Genomic DNA, 7,614 nt, shown 5'->3' on the forward strand with positions numbered 1-7,614 from the left:
TCCTGTCACTGCAGAGCGGGCGGGGTCAGGGGTCAGGGGTTGGAGGTCGGGGGTGCCTGGGCAGCCCATCTCCCCCGCTGGCTCTCAGAGACAGATGGTGTCTGACACGCAGGCAGACGACAAGGGCATGCAGATTATCTATGGCAACCAGACCTGGTGGATGTATCCATGGCAACCAGGACCGGATGATGTGTCCACGGTAACGAGGAGTGGACGATGTGTCCGTGGAAAACACTGACGCGTCCATGGCAATCAGGACCGGATGATGTGTCCACGGTAACGAGGAGTGGATGATGTGTCCGTGGAAACCACCGACGTGTCCATGGCAACCAGGAGTGGATGATGTCGTCATGGCAACCAGGACCCAGAGTTTAAGGAAGAAGAGAAGTGCATCAGGACCTTCTGACTTGATTTTAATGAACTCCCCCCCCCCCCCCCCCTCCCCGATGATAAAGAAGGATAAAGGAGTTTGTTCGGTTCCAAGATATTAAAAATATAACGTTTCCACGGCGCCATGTGAAGACGCCCGTGGCGTATTCGGTTTGAGGCGTGATCAAACGGAGAACATGAAGGGAGGACGACATCAGACATCCATAATTCACCTCTCGGCTCCTTATCCCAGTCCCTCGTTACCCTGATCCAAGGTGCTGATCCCGGGTTCCACGGGGTCTGATTAAGGGTTCTAAAGCTACTGAAGGTTGCCATGGAGGGTTCCTCTGTTCTGAAGTTCTGAATGGACTCTAATGTTCTGATGGAGGGCTCTGGGTTCTAATAGGTCTCATATCTGGGTTCTAAACACCAGCGGTGAGAGCCCATGGGTTCTGGCAATTAGCGTTGAGAACCAGAGGTCCGCTAGAGGACCCAGGCCCATCGAGGCGGAGAGGAACCCCGAGGAACATAGAGGGGGTGAGGGCTGTCAGAGGGGTTCTGTGAGGACCACCTGGATCACGTGAGGCTCGTTAACACCAGCAGGACCACGTCTGACTCCGTCCAATCACACGCTCCATCCCTTCACTCCATTAGTCGGGTCTGCCCGGAGTAAATCGGGTGGCCCCTCTGCGGGGGTCTCCGACGCGACCTCCGGACTATTCTGGGATGGCTGAGGGGCAAGATGATCCGCCAGCGGTACCGGAGGCCGGAGCTGGGAGTTCTGGGTTCCACATCGACCGGCTCCGGGGAGGAGGGAGATCTCTTTGGGGAACGTCTTGTGTGTCCAAACTCATTCCCTCTGAACTAGTGGATACCTTCCCAACGTTCCCACCGTACTAGTTATACTGGTCTCCTCCTGTGGGGATGAGTGAGTGGGTGATTGGAATCAGCCTGATGCTGCTGAGTATGAACACATGAGGAGTGTTCTGAACACATGATTCACAGTGTTACAGCAGGGGAGGATCAATACCCAAATACTGCTGATCAATACTACTGATCAGCTGATCCGGCAGTACTGACAGATCAATTCACCAATACAATTATGCAAGACTTCTACTAATAATAATATATAATTAATTCAATTAATTTCATTTAATTGATTCGACTCTCTCTCTCCTGTTGAGGCATGCAGTCGAAGCTCACTTCACCTTCTGAGATTACTGCGTTACATATACACACACACACACACACACACACACACACACACACACACACACACACACACACACTCACGTTAAAGGAACGTCTTTGAAGTCCAGCAGAAGGGGCTTCTCTTCTCATGAACTATTCATGTAAGAGTGTGTTAGTGTGTGTGCGTGTGTGTCTGTGTGTGTGTGTGGTGTGTGTGTGTGTGTGTGTGTGTGTGTGTGTGTGTGTGTGTGCGTGCGTGCGTGTGTGTGTGTGTGTCCTAGGGGTGCAGAAAAGAGGTGGAGCTGTGAAGAAAGAGAGAGAGAGGGCACATAACAAGGTGAGAGAGCGAGGGGGGGGGAGAGAGACGCTGGATCACTGCCAGTGTTTCCGAGCAACAGTAGAAGGAATTCTCTCATCCCAGTGGAGTGTACCCCTCTCTCTCTCTCTCGCTCTCTCTCTCTCTCTCTCTCTCCTTCCACTAGAGTGTACCCTGCACGCCCCTCTCTCTCTCTCTCTCTCTCTCTCTCTCTCTCTCGCCTTCCACTAGAGTGCACCCTGCACGCCCTCTCTCTCTCTCTCTCTTTCTCTCTCTCTCTCTCTCTCGCTCTCTCTCTCTCTCCTTCCACTAGAGTGTACCCTGCACGCCCCCTCTCTCTCTCTCTCTCTCCCTCTCTCTCTCCTTCCACTAGTGTACCCTGCACGCCCCCTCTCTCTCTCTCTCTCTCTCTCCCTCTCTCTCTCTCAGCCTGGCTTGAGTAGGGGAGGGGAAACAGAGCAGAACGGAGAGAGAGAGAGAGGCAGGGAGAGCGAGAGAGAGGGAGAGGGAGAGAGAGAGAGAGAGAGAGGGAGAGAGAGAGAGAGGCAGGGAGAGCGAGAGAGAGGGAGAGAGAGAAAGAGGGAGAGAGAGAGAGAGGCAGGGAGAGCGAGAGAGAGGGAGAGAGAGAAAGAGGGAGAGAGAGAGAGAGGCAGGGAGAGAGAGAGAGAGGCAGGGAGAGAGAGCAGGAGCCAGTGAGTGGAATGACAGGATATTGCAGAGTCTGAGAGGAGAGAGGGGAGAGTGCTGCCGGAGAGGAGGAGGTTTTCTCAGTTGGAGGAGAGGACATGATGAAGCCGGTGGTCGGAGGACGGTGCGGGCGGGGGTGCTGACGGGGTGGTGGTGACGGAGCAGGCGGGGGCGGTGACAGCGGGCTCTGAGGACAGGAGTTGGTGGAAGGCGAGGCGTTGGGGGCCGCGGCCGAACTTCAGCGGAACCGCTCCGACGCCGGCGTTCCCGTTCTCTCCGGACGCGCTCCGGCTCTCCGGACTTCCGGACACTCCGCCACGTGGGTCCGAACTTGCGGAACCCGGCGCGGCGGCGGCGTGGCCTCACACACGCCGGTGTGTGTGTGTGTGGGGGGGGGTATTGGGGGGTGGTCGATGGAGCGTGGCGGCGGTTCTCCGGGGGGCTCTGGGCGGCGATGACGGACAGCAGGGGGGGGGCGAGGCGTGGAGAGGGTCTTCATGCAGCAGAACCAGGAGCACAGGATGGACCCCCAGCAGCCGTGAGTAGAACCACGCTGTGGGGAACCGGACGCTGGGGGGGGTGGCCACACATAGACCCCCTGCCTGTCTGTCTGTCTGACTGTCTCTCTGTTTGTCTGTCTACCTGTCTCTCTTTCTGCTTGTCTCTCTGTCTGTCTGCCTGTCTCTCTGTCTGCCTGTCTCTCTGCTTGTCTCTCTGTCTGTCTGCCTGTCTCTCTGTCTGCCTGTCTCTCTGTCTGTCTGTCTGCCTGTCTGTCTCTCTGTCTGCCTGTCTCTCTGTCTGTCTGTCTGCCTGTCTGTCTCTCTGTCTGCCTGTCTCTCTGCTTGTCTGTCTGCCTGCTTCTCTGTCTGTCTGTCTGTCTTCCAGTCTGTCTGCCTGTCTGTCTCTGCTTGCCCTCCTTCCTCTGTCTCTGTGTCTCTCCTGCTCTTCTCCGCATCTCTCTCTCTGTGTTTGTGTGTGTGTCTCGCTTTCGGTCTGTCTCACCTCTGTCTGTCTGTCTGTCTGAATCTCTCTCTCTGTCTGTCTGTCTGTCTGTCTGTCTGTTTCTCTGTCTCTCTGTCGGTCTCTGAGTGAAAGGTTGTGTTCTTCTGAACCTCAGGTTAGAAGTGTGTGATTGTTTAAGAGTGTATGTGATCATGTATGTGCATTTGTGAGTGTATATGAATGTGTGTGCGTGTGCTCTTGATTGTGTGTATGTGTATGTGTGTATGTGATTGTGTATGTATGCGTGTGTGTATATGTATGGGTGTGATCGTGCGTGTGCATGTGATTGTGTGTGTGGGGTGTGTCTGTGTGTTTGTATTTTGCGTATGTGTGTGTGTTTGTATTTTTTGTAAGTGTGTGTGTGTGTGTGTGTTTGTGTGTGTGTGGTACTGTGGTGGAGTGGGCAGGATGAGAGAGAGTCTGTTTCAATGTTGTTCTAAGACACACACACACACACACACACACACACACATACACACACACACACAAAATACAAACACACACACACAACATCAGACACACACACTCACAAACACAGACAGACACACACACACGCAAAATCACACACACACTAGCACTGTTATCTCTCTACTCAAGCGAAGCCCACAGCTTTCCATCATGCTGTACATCCCTCTAAAACACACACACACACACTCACACACTCACACACACACACACACACACACACATCCTAACTGCCGTAGTTCCCGGTTCAGCTCTGTCAGTCAACGACTCAGTCAACATTCAGACGCCACCTCTGATTGGCCAATCCACGTCTAGCCAATCATCCTCTGGATCAGAGTCCATCATAGCCGCCGGTCTCAGTTTGTCCTTCTGTGTGTGTGTGTGTGTGTGTGTGTGTGTATGTGTGTGTGTGTGTGTGTGTGTGTGTGTGTGTGTGTGTGTGTGTGCGTGCAGTACGATGTGTGCTCTGTGTACAGCTGTGTGTTTCCGCAGTACGTCTTATGTAGTTCAGTACCTGGGGTTTTCTGCATAATATTCCTCTGAAACTAGTTTGTCAGAACGCTGACCTAAAAACAGGGGAAATGATTCTGCCACCAAACTTTAAATCAGACAGCAGTGTGTGTGTGTGTGTGTGTGTGTGTGTGTGTGTGTGTGTGTGTGTGTGTGTGCGTGTCTCTCTGAAGCGGTGAACTCCTCACCCCTTGCTGTAGAACAAGGTACCTGGAGGAACAGAGCTCACTATTTGTCTGGAATATAAAACAACTGAACTGTGAAGACGTTGACAGCCGGAGTGTTTGACATCAGAGGGGGCGAACGACTTGTAGCGCGGTGCTCCCAGGGGGAATAGAACCCCCAACCCACGCACTGTTAGTGCCTTGCGCTACAGGTTGAGATACACAGGGAATAGAACCCCAAACCCAGGGAGTGTTAGTGCCTTGCTCTTCAGGTTGCGATAGCTACACAGTCTATATAAACACAACAATTAGATGCTCATATCCAAAGAGACTGACAGCTCTCTCTCTCTCTCCCCCCCTCTCTCTCTCTCTCTCTCTCCCCCCCCTTTCTCTCTCTCCCCCCCCCTCTCTTCCCTCCCCCCCCCCTCTCTCTCTCTTCCCTCCCCTCTCTCACTCTCCCCCCCCCCCCCACCCTCTCTCTCCCCCCCCCTCTTTCTCTCAGGGCGGCCCAGAGGCTCAGTCTGTCCAGGAGGAGGCGGAGGTCTTCGGACCCCGAGGCCCCGGGGCCCCTGCTCTACACGGGGGGGTTCAGCGGGGCCCTGAAGCTGTCCCCCCCCGCCGTGCCCCCCGGCCTGCTGCGGGCGGGGGCAAAGGTCACCGACAGCCCCGGGATGGGCAAGGTAAGGCCGTCGCCATGCCGACCCGTCGCTGGGGGCCGCCTGCACACGGCCTCCTCCTGTCTGCTCCACCTTCGTCTAGACCTCCTGTCTGCTCCACCTTCGTCTAGACCTCCTGTCTGCTCCACCTTCGTCTACCAGAGGAAAGACCTCACATCAAGAGGCACACGCTGGTTCAGTCACTGCCAGTGTGCGCGTGTGTCTGTGCAGGTGTGCACGTGCACGTGCGTGTGTGTATGCGTGACACAACACCACAGGCCCGACCCTTTGATTCTTCCACAGAGAGACTTGCTCAGCGAAGCATCGGGAAGCAAACTAACTGCAGAGTTGCTGCTGCTGTCAGAACCGGGGATTCTATTATAAAGTAAAGTGGACAACTTTTATCCTCAGAGACTTGAGGGACAGGGGATCGGGCTGAGTTGGGTTGAGTTGAGATAAGTCGAGGTGTCCCTGAGCGAGGCGCCTCACCGTCACTGCAACTAACGAGTCGGCTGTCGCCTTGCATGGCTGACTCCGCCGTCAGTTTGTGAACCGTTCCAGGTCGCTTCGGATAAAAGCGTCTGCTGGAGGCCCTAAATGTAAATGTAAATCTCAGTGTGTGATGCCCAGGTCGACTGGGGACGCTGGGGATCAAACCCAGAACCATTCCCCTGGAATCGCCCTCCCCGGGTGAAGGCAGGCTGATAGCAGGGCACGAGGGCCTAATAGGACCCGTCTTCCAGGGAGGACGGGGCTGTAATGAGGCTGGGAGTCCTTCTGAATGCAGAGCAGCTCTTTCTGCAGCGCTGCACTTGACTCTCCTCAGCCTGCATGGCGCCTGCAGCCGTGGTCCTGCACTGGTCTAATACCGGGCCCTGACGTCCTATACTGGTCCTATACTGGGACCTGGAGTCCTATACTTGGACCTTAAGTCCTATACTGGTCCTATAGTGGGACCTGAAGCCCTGTACTGGTCCTATACTGGGCCTTGACCTCCTATACTGGTCCTATACAGGGACCTGAAGTCCTATAGTGGGCCCCATTTTATAAAACTCATCACTTATCTTCTATTTGCTTCTAACGTAAGGTCCTCTACATAGAAGTAGAGCATTCACGCTGGTCGACCTGCCTGTCCGTCACTCATCAGCAGGCTGCTGCAGGCGGGCCTGGGGAGGCATGAGACGGGGAGGGGATAGGGGGACCAACGCAGACCGAACGGCCCGCCAGACCGAAGTACTCACGCTTAACTGGAGTCCCAGTGCCCAACCTGGGAGGACTGCGTTGTCAAGGTTACCACAGCCCATAGTCGCATGAAGTGGGGTTAAAGTATAACAGTCCCTGGTAGGCTGTGTGTATTCTTTCACAAATACAGCCCTCCCTCTCTCTCTCTCTCTCTCTCTCTCTCTCTCTCTCTCTCTCTCTCTCTCTGTCCCTCTCTCCCTCTCTCCCTCCTCCCTCCCTCCTTCCATCCCTCCCTCCCTCCCTCCCTCTCCCTCCTTCTCTCCCTCCCTCTCTCTCTCCCTCCCTCTCTCTCTCTCCCTCCTCTCCCCCTCCCTCCCCCTCTCCCTCCCTCCCTCCCTCTCCCTCCTTCCCTCCCTCCCTCCCTCCCTCTCCCTCTCCCTCCCTCCTTCCCTCCCTCCCTCCCTCCCTCCCTCCCTCTCCCTCCCCCTCCCTCCTTCCCTCCCTCCCTCCCTCCCTCTCCCTCTCCCTCCCTCCCTCCCTCCCTCTCCCTCTCTCCCTCCCTCCCTCTCTCCCAGTCTGAGCTGCCGGCTCATGTTGTAGTGGTTTGTTTGGAGGTGCTCTCACTACAGAACGTGTGTTGAATTAAACCAGCGGACCGTCCGTGTGTCGCCATCCTCTCAGCTACAGCAGAGCCACTTTACCCTCTACAACAAGGGCCAGATGGATTGTGGGTCGCCGGACTCAACCAATCAAAGCTTCTGATATCTCCCCTCCATTGTTTCTGCCCACGGCCCACGCAAGACAGCCCTGTTCAGAGCCCCCCCCCCGTTCAGGTCCCCCCCATGTTCAGAGCCTCGCCCACAAGGCGATTCATTAACCTGCAGATCCACCCCCCATTCCGTGCAGAACCGTCACAAAGATTCACAATATCTATCCCTCTTTTATTAAAGACTTTTTAATTTATTATTAATGTACGCACTTATAATAATGTTGTACGCCTGGGCACTTACACATAGTGCTTAGCATTGTGTAGCGTCTTATCCTACCTATCTTGTTGTCTACGGGGAATGGG

This window comes from Pollachius pollachius (assembly GCF_949987615.1).
Source record: "Pollachius pollachius genome assembly, chromosome: 16".
In the NCBI taxonomy this organism is placed as follows: domain Eukaryota; kingdom Metazoa; phylum Chordata; class Actinopteri; order Gadiformes; family Gadidae; genus Pollachius; species Pollachius pollachius.